General features: G+C 39.9%; 1 protein-coding gene across 3 annotated transcripts in view; it reads right to left on the bottom strand.

Annotated features, from left to right (window-relative positions):
• The window catches only part of LOC122811531 (calumenin-like), a 289,748-nt gene that overhangs the window by 241,806 nt on the left and 31,343 nt on the right, over positions 1–16,599 (bottom strand). The gene's annotated exons all lie outside the window — the stretch shown is intronic.

Consider the following 16,599-nt stretch of genomic DNA (forward strand, 5'->3'; position numbering starts at 1 on the left):
CTCACTTTCCGCCCCACCCTGCCACCTAATCCCACCCGCCCCCACTGCATCTAGATTTATTCTAGGCACTAACCCCTCCCATTAACCAGCAACCAATCAGAATATTAGGTTATCTCCTCTACTGCCCACAGTACCTCATTCACTTCCAATCCAACTGCTCATCCGACACAGTCATGCTACTACCCAATGTGCTTATACTTCTTACCTGCACTCTTCTTGCACACCTTACATCCTACCAGAACTCCATAATAGACACACCCCACCACTATCACTGCACACTTACTGTCACTTCTATCCATCTCCATCACAATACACCCACCGTACTACTAGTCACCTGTTACATTCAAACAAAAAAATCCCTAAAATATGACAAGTTAATTACCAGATTTATAACACTTATGTTTACTGCCCTATTGGCCCTCAGTGGTGATATCCACCCTAACCCTGGTCCTACCATTACCAGCTCCTCACCTAAAAATCTGCCTAATAGCTGCTCCTTCTCCCAACTAACATCCAACAGAAAGCCATCTGACCGCCTGTTCATGTGTCTAAATATCAGAAGTATAACTAATAAAACCCATGACCTAAATGCCAATATATCTTTATAATCTACTGATATTCTCATCCTGACCAAAACCTGACTCAAACCTCACATCAAAAGTAAGGAAATACTCCCAACAAGTTATAACACTCTTCGAGTAGAGAGACTATGTAGGAAAGGGGGAGGTGGGGCTCTAATGCTTAAACACCACCTCAACATCCAGATCCTAAACACACACACCCCTACATTGGAAATTAAGAAATCCTATATGCCAACCTCAAACTAAACCCAAATAAAAGACAATCAGCATCATAGGATGCTACTTCCCACCTGGCCAAAACATCCCACCTCAGGAAGACCTCCTAAACTGGACTAACCGTTCCCTACCCTAAGAAACCATAATCCTAGGTGATTTTAATATCAACTGGCTATCTTGTAGTAACAATCACCCAGCCCACCACCTAAACCTTCATGGTTTCTCCCAACTAATACAGTCACCTACCTGGATAAATAAAAACTAACAAACATACTACTCTTGACTGGATATTAGTCAGTAAAGACCCTCACTCATACTTAGCTGGCTCTTTACCAGACAGCCTCAGTGACCACACTCCAACATTCCTTCTGAGACATCACTTAAACTGTGCTAAACCCATCATCTATAGGCAAATCCAAAATAGGGTAGACTTTAACCTTTCTCCTTTATCTCACCCCCTCAAATATGTGACTGGACACCGCTAAAGTACCTCAATCTGGATGAAGCTGTCCACTCCTTCAATAGCACCTCCCTAAACATACTAAACGCACATGCCCCCATAAGAAATGCCAGAATCAAAACTCAGTACTCCCCTTGGCTACAAAAAAGCACCAGGGCACTAATGAAAATCAGAGATAAGGTCCGGGAGGAATAGCACTTAACAAAAACACCTTCCTCTAGACAGTCATTCCTAGAGTTGCACAACAAGGTCAAAAAGCAAATAAAAGAAGATAAAACCTGGTATTATCAGTCTGCCCTAAACTCCTCCCATCACAACCCTAAGCAGTTTTGGTCCACAATAAACTCCATTCTCCACCCAGGTAAAGTAGGCAACCCCCTCACCTACCACTCTCCCTTCCTCCAGCTGTATTGCTGACTCATTCAGTAAATACTTTACTGAAACCATTCTGTCTTTGACTAAACAACACAACCCTCTACCCACCCTCCCTACATCAAAACCAAATACTCTGCCCACCATCTTTTCTTTTTCATCAGTACCAACCTCCTGTATAACAAAACTTCTATTGAAACTTAAGCTTACAAAACTTGTAGCTGACAATCTGTCCTGTGAATACCTAAAAATAGCAGCAGAAGCCCTAGCTTATCCAGTCTCTAGCTTAATTAAATCGGTCCTTATCAGAAAGCTATGTCCCCACACTGTGGAAAATATCCCACATCATTCACCTCCAAAGAGGTGGCTCCTCCACTGAACTTTCCAATTACCGGCCCATAGCCATCCTTTCTCCATTTTCCAAGATACTTGAGAAATTTATCTAATATCAAGTCTTAGACTACCTCTTAGCTAATAACCTCCTCTCCAGCACCCAGCATGGCTTCAGGGCATACCGCAGCACTACTACTACCACCTTGTTCTCTTTCATTAATGCTATCCATCATAAAAATAATGGCCTGTTCTCCTCTGCTGTATTTCTGGATCTATCCAAGGCTTTTGACATGGTCTCACACAAACTAATCTCTGTTCTCTCTAACCTATCCTTTTCCCAATCAGCTACCGATTGGTTTCACAGCTATCTAACTAGCCACCAACAATCAGTTGTCTGGCATTATGACCTATCTCCTCGACTTCCTGTAACACTCGGTGTTCCCCAAGGCTCCATCCTTGGTCCCCTACTATTCTCACTCTTCACCAATGATCTATTCACAGCCCCCAAGCATGCTTCTCTTATACAGTATGTAGATGACCCCACCCTCATCTGCTCAGCCCCAACTATACCTGAACTTCACAAGATCACACAGGAAGCCTTTTCATCTGTAGAAAGCTGGCTATCTAATGCTCAGTTATTAATTAACGCGAGCAAGACTAAACTCCTCATCTTCCAACCCACTAAATCTAACCCAATTATCCCCCACTTTAATATTCTAGCCAAATACAATACCGTCATCTCCCCAACAGAACACACCAAACTACATGGTGTTGAGATTAATAATCTCAGATTTGGCACTCACATTTCTCTTACCATAAAAAAGGTTCACAAAAAGCTAGGTGCATTGCACAGAAACAAACAATTCCTCACAAGACAGCCAGAATTTCTGCTGCCAATTCCCACCTAATCTTCACTTTACTCTACACCGCTCATATACTTGCCTACCAGAGCTAAACAAGCTTGAGGCTTGCTACAATAAAACTGCTAAGTTTGCCATTGGTGCAACTTATCACAGCCACCACTGTATCTCACTTAGAGAACTTGACTGGCTTGAACTCCAACATCTTCACCTGAATCAACTCTCTCTCGCCCACAAGTTAGTAAACCATCCTCAAGTCCCATCCCTTCAAAACCTTCTCCAGCCCTATGCCCCACTAGACCACTAAGCTCCAGCAGCAAAAATCTACTTCTAATGATCAAAACCCAAGAACTCAGTGGGAGAAGCACTAATCTCCTGCATCATATCCAGATTATGGAACAATCTACCCCCCTATAAACAAACTACCTTCTTGCAATCACTTCAAGACTGTACTAAAAACTCACTTAAAAAGTCTCTGGTTATGCCCATACACCAATCCAGACTAGTAACCCTACTTTTTACCTCCCCTTCCTCTCCTTTCCCCTAGCCACCCAGCCTCACACCGTCTAATCTTTGAATTCATTCCTCTGCAGAATCTGGCTCACCCTTTATCCTCCCCTTCCCTCCTCACTCAATCTCTCAGACCTGTTTATAACATGCTTAACTACCTTACTTCATCTCAACTCCAAATACATATCCAACTGACTTACACCTAGCTTCCTCTCACTACCACGTATACTACTCACTCAGTCTCCTCTCTTACTTCTCTATCTTCCCCTTCCATCCCATTAGCCCTTCTAGCCTGTTCCACCTTCTTGTGGAGCTTCTGCTTTATATCAGCTTGAGTTTACTGCAGTATTTGTATATAAGATTTAGGTATACGAGTTTAGAACAGTATCTGTTTGAGCTTAGTACTATCTGTATATGCATCCTACCTTTATTCCTAGCCTTTAGCTAGATATTGGTATATCTGTTCTTTACTATGTTTCATACTGTATGCATAAGCTAATGTTTGCTGCAGTATGTATAATTTACTATTGTATGTATATTCAATTGTTCATGTAATCTGCTGCTCATTTAGTGTTCTGTAGAGCTTTTCTCCCCGGGCCTCCACTGAAAAAGGTCCTGTGTCCAGTTGGAATTTCCCAGTAAGCAAATGCATGTATGTATGTATGTAAGTAAGTAAGTAAATCAATCAAGCAATCAATAATCTATGATCCCAAAGTAGGGGATTGAGTTGAAAGCTTTGGCCAGGTCTAGACAAGCAGTGTGTACTGTTTTATCCTAATGACTGGCCCTGGTGACTCTCAAAGATGTCCACCAGCTTGATCAGGCAAGATCTCCCTTTGACAAAGGTAAATTGGATCCACTCCAATGTTTGGAGATTCACTGTCAGTTTAACTGGTGTCAGTCACCTGCAAAAATAATGTTAGGTCTCATATGACCTACTGTGTCGGGGGTTGCGTAGTATGTGCAAATTTAAGAGTAATCGAAGAAAGAAGCAGCTGCTTTAAAGAAACAAGACTCAAGAAACTGTATTCCACTGCTGTACTGTCAAATCCACATATAGGTCTGGGGTCTGTGCTTCCTATACTACCTGCTGAGTATGCATTTTAGTCAGCTGTTTGCATTTCAACATTTTTATCACTTGTTTGCTATTTTTGCAGCTTCAGCAAAAAATGATGAAATGGGAGCTAATGTCTCTACTGGCTGGAAGCACAGTGGTCACAATGGAGACAGTCAGGCCATCTGTTCAACTGTCTGAGTTGTTAAGGCATGGAAATGTGGAAAACTGAAACACTGTGTTCTCAGACAGGTCTGTTTCAGAAGGAGTAATCAAACAGGACAGCAAATTAAGGATCCCGGAGACCTGCAGGACAGACGCATAAATAATCTCAGATGTGAGTGATTTTTTTTAAATACTTTCTAATCTTTTCCAACACAAATGGAGTTTGTCACTTCCTCCAATGTAAAATACATTAAGGTGAAAAAAATGGGATTAAAGGCTTGACACCCAGGACACAACCAAAAAAAACCAGATTGACCACTGGGTATACATTTTCCTTAAGATTCTAGTTTGTGTCACATACTGTGCCTAGCCTGCTTAAAAGGAAACAGAGAAAGGGAAAAAGAGAATGTGGTATGGAAAGAAACCATTACATTAAGCTGCTAGGTTCTTGGTCTCTTTCTCTTCATAAGTTTACTAGGCTATAAACTCTTAAGGTCATTTCAAGCCTTATCATTTCATCCCAATGTAATGCCATATATATGGTAGTCAATACCCAGGACTGCATTTAGTAATGGCTGCCCATATACAGGAGGGCTGTCGGCACAATCCCCGATAAGAATTTAGTGCCCCATCCACTTGTCCAGGTTCCTTTTGAACAGTGTCACAGAGCTGCTCTGTTTCACATGAATTGGTAGCCTATTCCAAAGATGCAGCAATCCCTGGAAGAAAAATCTGTCCCACCAGCATGCCCTATTTAAGTCACAGGCCATATTTAGGTCCCTGGAATGGGTAGCTCTAATCCAGTTTGATTTACAAAAGTGCAGTAAGTTCATTAGGTTTGGGTCTGAGATTTCTCTGTAAGCCAGGTATAAGTCTCCCCTAAGAAGCTAGGAAGTCTATACTATACAGAGTACAGTGATAGGGACTTTAGTCAGTCTATGTAAGGCATGTGCTGGAGTCCCTTGTTCCTCTGAGATCCCTCCAACATGCATTGTATGGTATATGCTGAATAGGGAGTTATATTCAATTATGGGCCTGGTTAGTGCCAAGTATAGAGGGATTATAACCTCCTTTGCTCTTGAGGTGATGCCTTTACTAATCAAGCGTGCTATGCAGAAAGCCTTCCTTACTACAGCAGACACATGGCAGTCAACTTGTGATCCCAGATCCCTTACCACTTCCTAGGTACTTAGGGTATTGTTGTTGATTTGATAGTGTGAAGGGCCATTGTTTTTGCCAAAGGGAATAATGCATTGTTTTGCATTCAATTTGAGACCATGACTAAAACACCAGTTGTTGGTCTGTGTAAGACCCTTCTGGAGTATACCGCTTCATTCGGGATTCAATAATTGCACTCAGTTTGCAGTTGACTGCAGACTTGGTAAGCCACAACCCTTTAGTTTTGGTCTGAACTTCTGGGAAGTATATACCAAACAGTAAGGGGCCCAACACTGACCCTTGTAGCACCTCGCTGGTGACAGGTCTGCTAGTTGATGGGGAGTCACCCACTTTCATGCTGTGTCTGGTTTGTGAGCCAGTTGGCAACCCATCTTACAACAGAGGGGTTTACATTCAGTTTGATAAGTTTATCGGTAATGCCTGAGTGTGGGATTGTATCGAAAGCCTTTGCCAAGCTGAGGTATGTTGTGTGCACAGATTTGCCCTCATCAATGGCCCTAGTCATATTTTCAAAGAAATCCACCAGACTCAACAGGCAGGATCTGCGCTTGATGAAGCCGAATTGGGTTGGATCCAGGGTTTGGAGGTCGCCTATGCCTTTATTTATGAGGTCCATAATTTGACGTTGTAGGATATTACAGATGAAGCTGGTCAGGCTTATGGGTCTATAATTCCATGGGTCTGTTGCTAGGTCACCTTTGTGGAGGGGAATAACTGTTGCTTTTCTCCATTCCACTGGAACAAAGCCAATGGTTAGGCTATGATTGAAAAGGGTACTTAATAGTGATGTTAGTTCTTGTTTTAGCCTGTTTAGAAGACAGCCTGGGATGCCATCTGGTCCCATAGAGGCTGTGTTTGTTGCCTTGGACAAGGCTTTAATGACCGGCTCTTCAGATAAGTAGGGTGGGGGTGGGGGGTTTGGGGCAGGGTTTGTGTTAAGTTTGGATGGGATAAGGGAGTGACATTTTCACCAAACCTATCCACTAGTAGGTTTGCTATCTCTGTGGGGTCAGTATGCGTGATACCATTAGTCACTAGTTCTGCACATGCTTGGGTCCTATCTTTTAGGCTACATACTTAGCTGTAAAAGGCCTTATGGTTATCCTTGGCCGTGCTTGCCAAGTTTCTCTCAAAGATGCTCTTAGAGGATATGACATGTCTTATTTGCCTGTTGAGGCTGAGGAGGGTGCTTTTCCATTGTTGGGGTATCACCTTTGTTTTCTTGGACAGCAACTTTTTGTATTTACTGTAAAGTTTGTTGATGCAGGATGTCCACCATGGTAGCTTGTTTTTACTTGGGGCACTAGCTTTCATTCTTTCTGGTACAGAAGAATCTATACACTCATGCATGCGATTGTACAGGGCTTTAGTGTAAGCTTCAGTGTAGTTACCACTTCCAGCTCCAGGTGGGGCTTGGAATGCATTTATACCTTTACCTAGGAGGGTATATAGTTTGCCTTGGTGAAGGTGTTTAGTCTGACTTCGTCCTTAGTGAGTTCTGGTGTTAGTGCCAGGTCGAAGGTGACTGATTTGTGGACAAATTTAACTAATGAGGGTCTGACAGTTGCAGCCATGCATTTGTGTCTTGTTAGTGAAGACCATATCTAGTATGTTTGTTCCTCTTGTCAGGGTATGAACAATTTGTTCCAGACCATTTGAGTTAACAAAGTCAAGGAACTTTTGCACTAGTGAGTCAGGACTAGAGTAGGTATCCCAGTTGATGGTGGGATAATTGAAATCCCCTCTAACCAGAGTGTTTGGAAATATTTGGATTGACTCCAGTTTGGTCAAGTAAGCTTTGTGCAGGTCATAACCCATGGAGGGGGATCTATAACTGGGTATGACTTGAATGGGGGTCTTACCCACTGTAACCTGAACTTGGGAGTAAATCCATGGAGTTGTCCAGTCTAACTAGTCAGGAAGTGAATTTATCTCTAATACAGATAGAAACACCGCCTCCTCTGGTTCTCACATGTTTGTTTTGTGGTCTGAAGGTGTGGAAGGCATTGTAGCCTTGCAAGGTCGGGGTAGTCTGAGGCCTTGAACCAAGTTTCTGTGACTGTACAGACATCTACATCTTAGTGATAGAAGTGCTTCCAAGGTGTGCAGTTTTTGGTTTAAGCTCCTAGTGTTTAGCAGCATGTCCCTTATTTTGTTATGACTGGCAAATTTCTCGTCGGTAAGTTTGTTTTCAAGATGGTGCCTAAAAAAATGGCACTATGGGGGAGGCAAGAGCCTTTGATAGCAACCGAAAGCCTAGTAGTGCCAGGTGCAAACCATCTCTGGCAAATCAGCGAGGTCTGTTGACCATGACTTCCCAGGCTGACAGAAACCAGATCTGCTTTGAATGACACCAAAAACTAACCCAATTATTGAAATCAATCATTTTTTTGTTTATACTGTGGCATCACTTTAGGTGAGGGTAGTATGTTGCTCAAGGCTAGAGACACTCGCCTGGGACACACACAACTCAATCATTCATGTCTCTCCTCATATACTCTTCATGTAGTCCAGTGAGGTGCGTCTCAGGTCGTTCACTTGTTGTGATATTACTTGGCTTGTGGTGATATTGCTACTATCCCTAAATGCTTCTCATCCTCCATGCAGATGCTGAAAGAAACAAGTACATAAATAAACGCATAAACAAATAAACAAATCAATAAATAAAACATGCAGTTTTTGCCTGAGTTCTAAGCACACTAATTTTCTCAGGCTGCTTAGAAAAGAAGGGACCTAGCTGTAGTTTCTGTTTGTAGTTCATCAGCAACTTTCAGGGAAAACTTGCACAACTCTAAAGAGAATGTACTTAAGCAATAAACCATGGCTGGGTGTGGGTAATGCTGGATTTACTCATGGTTGGTATGGTTTGGTCACGAGGACGAAACCTGAGTGAACAAAGCCAGCCATGGGTAAATCCAGCATTGCCCACACCCAGCCTTGGGTTATTGCTATTATACAAATCACATTATTTAAGGAAAAAAAAATACTTACTTTTCTTAATGTTTTTGTATAATGTCTCCATGGTGCCCTTCCATGTTTTTCTGGTGTCCTGGGCCTTTTTCCAGTGTTCTGTGCATGCGTATGAGACTTGTGTTCCCACGCTTATGCAGTACATCAAAGCTGTAAAAGGAAGATCTCCGCTGCTATTTTTTTTTAATTGAAAAGAAAAAAGAAACCAGGAGACTTACATTTGGGAGAGCCGGGACACACAAAATAAAAAGATAATCAGGAAAGTTTCTTTAGTTTTGCAGAATGCACCTGATTATCCTTTTATTTTTGTCTGTGCCGTCTCCGTTTGTTTTGAGGTCTTCCTTTTTCTTTTTTTGGTCAAAAAAAGAAAGAAGTAAAAAAATTACAAGATATACTAATGGGAAAAAGTCTGGGCGACCGGACCTTTTTCCGTTGGTACATTCTCGGATTTACAATGCGTACGCAGGTTGGGCTGGCCAGTCAGCATGCTTGAATTTGAATATTAATGGCCAGTCATTGTACAATTTATTTTTTGATGCAGACAAACTAAACGAAAGTGACAACTTTTCCAGTGTAACCATGGTGTGTTGTCACTTGTGTACCTCACTCCTGAAATTAAAGTGATATTCCTGGTAAGCAATTGTAAAAGCCAGACATTTCACAACAATACTTTTAAGTTACAGTGATGGAGGATGGAGCCTGTTTACAGCAATCTCTCAAAATGTAATTTAAACTTTAATTCATATCTTCATACACCTTGCAGTAGGTTAAACAACCACGGATGGTTCTACTGTGCACAGCATTAAAATACAAAAAATCATGTTTATTGCACAAGTGATTGTTTTTGTGCCCGTGCTGGAGGGATGAGATTTATATTAACTTGGCATGTTGCGTGAGGGATGAGATTTATATTAACTTGGCATGTTGCATGATTAAGTTTGGAAACTGGCAACCTTTCAGTCCTGGTTCAAGTCACCTTTTTCCTCTGCTGGGCAGGACAAAGAATTTTAATGTGTTTTTTTTGTTCGGTTTGCATGGACATGTTATTGCAAAACACAAAACTTTCTCCACTGCATAGGATGTGTAGTTTACAACCTTAGACCATTTAAATAAAGAGGCAGCAGAACAAATGAAAAAAGAAAGGGGGTAACAGACCAAAGAAGGCAAGTACTTGCTGCAAAGTTAATGCTTAGTTTATGCTTACTATACTGTTCTATGCCCATAAAAGATTTTACATATAATAATCTCTGTATGTGTGTCACATACATGAAACATAAAGGTGACATTCATACTTCTGACAGATTATACACATTATGCATATGCATGGAACAGTACTTCATAACAAAATAATAGGCAGCTTCAGTTACGTAGTGTAGGTAAGTCTGGAAGCTGGTATCCCCATCTAACATGACCAGCATATCCCCGTCTAACATGACCAGCATATCCCCGTCTAACATGACCACTCATATTAAGTTCTTCAGTGCAGTGGAATATGGTAGTCCATATTCAGGTGATATAATGCACATGCATTCATTCTTGAGGATGGAATGACCAGCAAGCTGAACTCAGTATACACTGCTGTGACTTGGGGGACAGAAACAAGTGTGAATATGAAAGTGGTGTGTATATATATTGTAAAGGCTGACTGCCAAGGCAGCTATGCTAAGTGGCAGTGGGTATTTCAAGGTACTGTACTTACAGAACGTAAGTTGCAGGAAAGATAAGGGAAGAAAAAAAAATGAAGAAAGCATCACCAGTAACTGTAAGGGACTGGCATTATCAGTTGTAGAACCTGCTGGGAGCATTCAAAGCAAGCAATGGTACAGTGTCCAACAAAAATGGGAACATCACAATCTGAACACAACAACCAGGAGTAATTTGCTTGCCTTCAATATTAAAATTTTTACTAGATTTTAAAATACATCAGGTGAAATATACAGAAATATTACACACCAAAAAGGTTATGGATGAATGGAGCAGCATTTTAGAAAAGGTAGTAGGCTGCAGAACTAAAAAGAGGCAGTGGGACATAGAAACTAAACCTCTAATGGTTTCAGTGTCTGGATAAGATATATCAACAACTTTAAGGAAAACTCGGTAATGTTTTAAGATAACCGGTATCTGTACTTCCACTGACAAAACCTAAAACCTTTGTGAAACAGTTATTGGCACCTTTTACATAGACAATCTACCGTGTTCTTTGTATTCCTATTTATATTACATGCTATCAAAGTTTTCAAACATTGTACTGGCATGGTTTAAGACTTGAATATTAGAGGGACACACACACATTTTACAGAAGCATAAAGATTACGTACATTTTACTTCAATATATTCACTAAGAAACTTCACACTGCTACTAACCTCTCTACATTTCTACAATATGCCGATGACTACACCGTTATCACCTCTGCCCCCAACATCCCTGAACTCCTAGATCTCACTCAACAAACCTTCACTTCCGAAGCCTGGCTTTCTGATAACCAATTAATACTAAATTCAAAAAAAAAAAAAAAAAAAGAAAATAATTTCCTTCTCTTCTTCCCTAAAACACACTGGCCCAGCACAAACCCTCTTTCATTATCACCTCTCTTAACACCATCATCAAACAAGAATCCCATACTAAACTACTTGGAATAATTAATGATGAACTAAAATTCGATACTCATATCCAACAATGTATAAAAACACCCATCAAAAATTCAGCCAGGTTTGCCTCTAATCTCCCCTATAAATCCCACCACTGTCATGGCCTTAAATCACTCCAACGGCCATAATTCTCTAAACTACTTCTACCCCAACTTCACATTAGACTCTATCCTGAATGACCCCTCTTCCTGCCCGTCCCTCTCCAACCTAGTCTACTATAACCCTCATCGCCACCTTCGTGCTTCCAGCAAACACCTCCTTGACATAAATGCACCCAATAAAAATACAGGAAAAGTCCTTCTACAAATACTCTGTTGCACACGCTTGGAACGCACTCCCTCTAAACATAAGAAGCATTCATGAAAAACACCTGTTCAAAAAAGAACTTAAAATTTTTCTTCAGAGTACATGGTCCTGCCCTTGTCTAACCCCCCACTTGATCTAGTCTTTTTTCTTCTCAACTTAACTCCTTTTTCCTATTCTGCTTTGTAATTCCTTGTACTTGCCTCATACCTTTATACCTCCCTCTCCCCTCACTTCCATAGCATATATATTCATATAAATCTTATTTAAAAAAAATTGATTGAATGGTTTATCTATTTTATCTATTTGTATGTACTTCATGTGTGATATTCTCTAGACCTGTCAATTGTTATTTAACCTACTATATGTACAGATATTCTCCAATTGTTATTTTTTTTATTATGTTTCATGGTGGTTTTAATTTTTTCCTCTTATTTTTTATTTGATTTTTATTATAAAAATTTGTAATGCTTCTGGAGCTTTTCTCCTCAGGTCTCCACTGAAAATGAGCTGCTGGCTCAGTTGGTCTAACCCAGTTAACAAATGTCAATCAATCAATAAAAATACATCACAGAAAATGATTTACTGGACCATATACTGCACATGCCATTCCCAGGGCTATGTTAAGTACTGCAATATCGGGTCCTTTGCCCAAAAATGAGACAAGCAATGCCTGCAGCTCAGAGATACCCAGTGCCTGCAATGTAGTGCTAAAAGGATAAAGGAGGTAGCTTTATTTAAAATGAGGTCATTTTTAATGAAGTGCAACAAAAGTCGAACTTACAGCTATCCAGTCTACTGTATGAACAAAACACATGCTACCATGACCCAGACATTACACCAACATGCTAGAGTAATCTGAAGAAATATTAGTCTCTCTGTAAAAAGCTATGCATGTACTTCAGGGCAAAAATTTAGATTCTGTAGTATAACCTGGCAATACTAAGCTGAAAGCTTTATTATCTACGTAGTCCTTAGTATCGGTTGTGCATATTTGTTTCATTTCACCTACTACTCTGGCTTTTTCATTTTTACAAAATTTTAAATGATCTAAATTGCCAGAAACTCATTTTTTGCCTCCCTTAATATCATAACCTGTACCAGGGGGACTTTCCCCAGTGTAAGATTTTTTCCCTAAGCAGTACCTACTATCCCTGCATATTCTCTGTGTAAAAAGATTACATAAATACTGATTGGCTCTTGTTAAATAAATAACATTTGCAAAACAATATTTTCAGTTCCTTCACCCTACCTGATAACGTAGTATATTAGATTTCATTATCACTGTTGCCATCAGTTCCAGATTCAATGCAAAAAGAATACTTATAACGGATGTCCCTGGTACGTTTCTCTAAATACCTGGAATGCAAAGATAATATTCCAGGAATTTAACCCTGGGTTGTAGAGTCAGAATGAATTAACACCAGGTCTAAAAATTCATTAGTAAATCTACAATTTAGCAACACCTATTTTAGAAGGTGCCATTCTACCCTAAAAGAGCCTTTTCTGCATCCAGGCTCACAATTGTTAACTGATTCCGTTCTTCTTGTGCCATCATCATTAGCATCCTGGTTTCAGGTAAGAGATGTATTTGTTAACTAGCGCACACCAATGATCTGCATACACTCATTTCAGGATCAGACAAGGAGCACTGTGGTTAAATCACTTGCTTATGGTCACACACTAAGTAAATAGAAGCTCCAAGACTCAAATCCAGGACTGCAGCAGAATACAGGTGTATCATCCAGTGTCTCAAGCCTCTGAATCATACAAACCCATGCTGATATGCACTTTGCCAAAAACATGCAACAACAGATACAAATAATTTGATAAACGTGACAAATTATCAAGATGATGCTATTAGAAGTAGGCAGACTAGGATCCTTTTCCTTCTCTGGAGACACCACAGCCACTTCCTACTTCCAGGGCATTGATACAACCCTTGTTATCAAAACTTTATTAAATATCTTAACAAAATATGGAATTAATTTGTCTTTACTATCCAAATTTCAGTTTAATAAGCCATTGACCCCTGGGATCTTACCCACTGCCTGATTTATCATTATTTCGCAAACTTCTTTTGCAGTTACAGGAACCATTAATGCACCTATCTCACCATTTAATTTGTTAACACACTTTTAATAAGTACACCTGAATTTCTTTAATGACCTCACTCCATCTTTTCACAGCAGTGTGCCTTTGATAAACCCCCCCCCAAAAAAATCTCAGCTATTACTATCTGTCTGTATTCAGTGTGCTTCCAACTTTTATTCAAATCCCTGAAATAATTGTTTCATCTACCTCCTTAGACTATTAAAGCTCTTTCATATTCAGGTGAATTAGAAAAGTAAGGATCTGTAAATGATTCTTTAAAAAATCATATGTTCCATCGAGTACATCTTCATGTCCCGCCCACTGCTCTATTTCAACTTGCTGAATTTAAGCTCCAGAATTTATAATCCAACCATTTTATCCTTTGGTACATCATTCTTCATCCAAAGATTCCCTGAATACTACCTCAATTCATGTACCACTTCAGAATTTCTGTCCCACCATTTAAATAAAAGGCAATCTGATGGTAACAGTCATCACAATTATTACTCGTTTACAGCGTTTCTACAAATCATCTCTTTTTAAAAAATGATTTGGAAATCTTCAGTGGTGCTCAAACATAAAAGGCTTAGATGTCCACAAATAACACTCCTGTAATACAGAATCAAAGATTACTACAGGGTGCATGATAACTCTTATCAAGAACTGTGCATGTTCCACTGAAATATAGACCATCTACCCTACAGCTCAGATACACTTTGTATCTCTTGGGTAATAATATTACAGGCAATACCACTGTAGCACCTACAAACATCATAGGCTGTGCATATATATAGACACCTACATATCTCTTTATCTAGGAATTTGGTTGGCACACAGCCTACCCCCACACAACTCTTAAGCTTGTTACAGTCTTTCCCCCATGTAAATTACCATTCCTGATTGAACCATCATTTGCACTACCACTGTGATTTACTGAGGGAAAATAAACTGAACACTGTTGAGGAAATTCCCTAATAGAAACCCCATTCACTCCCACAAATCAGATGTTCAATTTTCCTCAATTATAAAAGAGCATATGTGTGCTATAAGCAAAATCAGGCCCCTTTGATTTGCTCCCCGAGGAGCCAATGACACAGCTATGTCACATTACCTCTGGTAATTCACTGCTAATAACCATTCCAGAATATCTTCATTAGCCTCCCCCACCTTGTCAAAACATTACGTCTTTGAGGAAAGTCCCTAAAAATATCCACTACCATTACCACACTCTAGTCACTGTGCTCCTGGCTTAAGTTCACAGCCCTGTAATAAATCTGTTTCTTTAATCGGTGCTTTATATTCTTGTTCATGCAGATGCATTTCCTATAACGCTACAATCCAGGGATGCAAGTGCTTTAAACACAGCCCAATTCCATTTTTATTGGCTTGACTGATTAGTCAGTTAAAATTCCATTACAATTTCATCCATCTACCTCAAGTTTCATCATTTTCAACCTTCTTATAGAAACTATCCATAATACATCCAGAGTTGAAGTCTTATCCTCAAAATCCAAAGCAAACCTATGGACAAATTTACTCAAAGCAACAGCTAATAACACAACAAAATTCTCTCTCTTCCAATACATAGCTCAATACAGAATTGGATGCTAGCAACATTTTCTTCTAACAGAAACTGCAAGTATATTCCTGTAGCTCCCCAGCCCCAAAAAAGCTCCTTCCAACTTTGCACTAAATGGAAGGGGTGTTTCATTGCTTCAGAAGACAGACCAAAGCAATATGTACCCATTATAAAATATCAGAGGGAAGATAAACTGCATAATTCCCTCCAAATATAACTTCATGCAAAAATCTACTCAAACATTTCAATTACATTTCCACAACTCCAAATAACAATCCCATAACACGTCTGTAAAGTGGTTAAGGAATACAGCAGAGAAACCCAGTTTACAATTACCTCTTAAGCTAAAAATAAAAAGAGTTAGACAAGTCACATAAAGCACTAGTCTCAAAATACCCACAGGCGAATAGTGGGACTCCTCTGAGCCTTACCATCCTGCCACTTTTCCTTAGTAATATTCTGCACTTGGAGATAGGGATGTCCATCTTTGTGATTTTATAACTGGAGAACCCATACTCTGACACTGATTCCTTGTTTACAAGAACTGCCACATCTTTCATTTCCCCATCACAACTGCTGAATCATTTCCTGTTTTTCAAGGTTCACTCTAATAGCACTTGCAGCTTCAGGGCTCACAGGTGTTTACATTCCTTGAGAAATATCAAGCTTAAATACAACTGGATACATAAGCCTGAACTTTAATTTCCTAACTTAGCACTCACATGCTGAAATTGTGCATGGTCATTTCTTGTTTTAAAGGAGTAATTATTTGCAAAAGAAAAAAAAAATCATCATCTCCTACAGTATAACTTTTACTAGGTCTCCACAGTAATGACAAAGCCTGGCTCTGTAAAGCAAAAATCTAAAAAGGAACCAGTACATGTTGAGTATGTCTGGTAGACAGCACAACCACAACCAAAAACAGTTTCTCTCAACCTTAACTTCTGCACCTGGAAACCAGTCCAAGTTACCAAATGATGCTCGATAAAAAGCATACCCCTTTCTTTTTCAGGATCAAAGTCATCTGATTATTATTCTTTGCATCTTTATCTTCCTGGCCAATTTGTTTTGATTCTAATATTACCAGTCTTGCCTGCAAGCTGGTGCTTTTCTGCCTGCAGTGTTTCATGTTCCAGCTGGAAAACCTCAATAGTGTCCAAATGATTGTTCAATGCATCCACCGCCTCAGAATCCCTTTTATTCACTTTATGAGATTACTCAGCTTTGTTTCAACCTTTTACATCTTGGCCAACATTCAGTGAATCACTGGATGC

This window comes from Protopterus annectens, chromosome 9.part0 (genome assembly GCF_019279795.1).
Source record: "Protopterus annectens isolate FY-2018-M chromosome 9.part0, PAN1.0, whole genome shotgun sequence".
Classification (NCBI taxonomy): Eukaryota; Metazoa; Chordata; order Ceratodontiformes; family Protopteridae; genus Protopterus; species Protopterus annectens.